General features: G+C 45.7%; 1 pseudogene; it reads right to left on the bottom strand.

Moving 5' to 3' along the window:
- Positions 1-424: 424 nt before the first annotated feature.
- LOC112651797 (U2 small nuclear ribonucleoprotein B''-like) lies at positions 425-1,182 on the bottom strand (annotated as a pseudogene).
- Positions 1,183-2,489: the final 1,307 nt, after the last annotated feature.

Here is a 2,489-nt window from a genome sequence, read left to right as displayed (position 1 = left end):
CCCTTTGTGTGTATTTCCAACAAACATGGACAATCTCCTACCAACCATAATATAACCATCACTGTTGGGACATTGACACATTCCTAGCAGAGAATCTTCAGACCCCATCGGAGATTCTGCACGGGGCGGGACTGTCGTGCAGCGTGTGGTTGTCACCACTTGGTCCCCTTGTTCTCCCGGAGGGATGAGGGTGCTGGGCTCCCGGCTGCCTCTAGGTGGCACACAACTCTCTGAGGAAAGGAAGGGAACCCCAGGTGAATTAATTCCAAGGGAAGGAGGGATTGTTTTTTTTTTTTAGAATACAAATAAACGTTTATTGTACAAAATTGAGGCCTTCATATTTCATAGTTCAATAAGGCTAAACAAAAACTAAGTTATTTTTTAAAATTCACAAAAATTTCTCTTTCACTCCCCCACATCCCAACTATTAAAATGGCCTGACAAATGTTATCGAAACAAACACTTTAAACAACACCAAGTCCTTTAAAGACAACTATGCCATATGTTATTTTTTGGCATATGTGATCTTCATGGCATGGGACGGTGTGATTTTAAATCCCTGTAAAGCATCCCTGGCAGCTCCAGCCTGTCCATCATTTTCAAATTCAACAGAAGCAATGTCATGCCTTCCGAGGACTAAACGTACTTCTTTGAGGCCCCGAAACTGATTAAACAGCATAGACAACATCATCTCATTAGTCTCTTCTGGTAAATTGTTGAAGAATAAAATATAGTTTGGAGGGTACTCAGGGACCTGAGGATTTGGTGTTGAATTTCCTTGAGTATTTGCTACATTTGGTGTTCCCTGACCAGGCTTTATGTTTGCAGTGGTCTCAGTCTGTTCCACAGTTTTTGCTTTTTTCTTTTCCTTCTTCTTTTCTTTGTCAGCAAAGTGCCACGCATTTTAGATATTATATCCGAATCTGTTTTTGCATGCTGGATTCGCATTGGTTTACCATAAAATGGAAATCCTTGTAACTGTCTCAAGGCATTTGTGGATGAGCCCAGTTCCTTAAAAATAACAAAGCCTTGTCCCCTCATCTTCATGGTCTTTAAAGCTACAATATCTACCACATGGCCAAACTGAAAAAACAGGGCGTATAGGGATCTCTTCAACTCTTCTTTTTAAATTTTGTCATTCATATTGTTAATGTAAATTCTATGATTTGGTCTGATATCCATATTTGCAGTTAAACTGTTCAAATTGCCTGAGGCCTGCGCTGGTCCCGTACCAGGAGGGATAGTTTTACATGGATTAAGCCCTGTCTGTACGGGTGGGTCCTCCAAAGGAGTCAAATTTTACCCTCTGTTCCCACTAGGAGGAACCAGCATTCATTCATTCATTCATTCATGCACTCATGTATCAAGTACTTCCTGGTGCCTCCTGCTGCTGATAGCTAAAGCTCATGTGCCTTCTGAAGGTCACAGTACAAAGAAGGCAAGGACAAGGTCACTGGGCTCAGAGCTCCGAAGACCGGGCACAGGCCCAGGTTTTGCTCCTGGCTTGCTGTGAGACTTTGAGCACCTTTCTAGGATCTAACAGTTTAAAAAAATTGCAGATGTCAGCTTGGCTAGATTAGGGTTCTGTTTCATCACCCCATGCCTGTCCCCCTCCATCTTGAACCTATCTCTAAATCCAAGGGACACTCTGCTCCAGACTCCTCCTCTTTCCCATAAGAAGGCAACCAAGGTGTGGATTCAAGTTGCTCACAGGCAGGTGAGAAGATAGTTTGAAAGGACCTGGGGTGTTAGCATGGTTGGAGAGGGGCTAGCACCAAGCAGGAAAATCTCCAGCCCCAGGAAGTGGGGGGACAGGGAAAGGGAGCTAGGAGGCTGGGGGCTATCTTCCCCCACCCCACCCCCAGAGCAGAATGGTGCCTCTATCCCCCACTCTTCAAGTGCTGTCCCGTGGCTGGCTTAGCAGGAATCTCTTGCCCAGTTGGTAACTACAGCAAGGGGTATACAGAGACTGTCTCCAGGTTTACCCTCGACCACAAACTGTATCCCCTATATGATTTACTCTGCTGTGCCTCTGTTTCTGCATCTGTTAAATGGGAACCAAACAAAACCTTTCTCTTGGGGAGATGTAACCATACTGTTGATCAAAATGCTTCCATATGCTTCTGCTATTGAGAGCAGGACAGCTGGAAGGAAAGTGTGAGGTCTCGGAACCTTGACTCAAAGGAAGATCCTGTGAGGGAGAGGGGACCCACAGGGCGCTCATCACACATAAGGAGCCCTGTGGTGCTTTCTGCATCACCTATGCTGATAACTCTTCAGCCACAGACAGCAAGCTCCCTGCAATGTCCAAAGTACTGCCTTATCCATGACCTCGTGTGACTTTCATCTTCTACCTTGATGGGTGGGATGGGATACTGAGGCTCGGGAAGGGAGGTGAGGGAGGTGTGACAATGAGCTAGCAGCAGAGTCAAGCTGTAGGGGAGAGAATCAGGCAGTCCTGGGTTTAAGTCCCAGCTCTGTCATGCCCA

The sequence above is a fragment of the Canis lupus genome, chromosome 4 (genome assembly GCF_003254725.2).
Source record: "Canis lupus dingo isolate Sandy chromosome 4, ASM325472v2, whole genome shotgun sequence".
Taxonomy (NCBI): Eukaryota; Metazoa; Chordata; class Mammalia; order Carnivora; family Canidae; genus Canis; species Canis lupus.
Note: the sequence above shows the minus strand (reverse complement) of the source record. Positions and strands in the feature narration are given on the sequence as shown.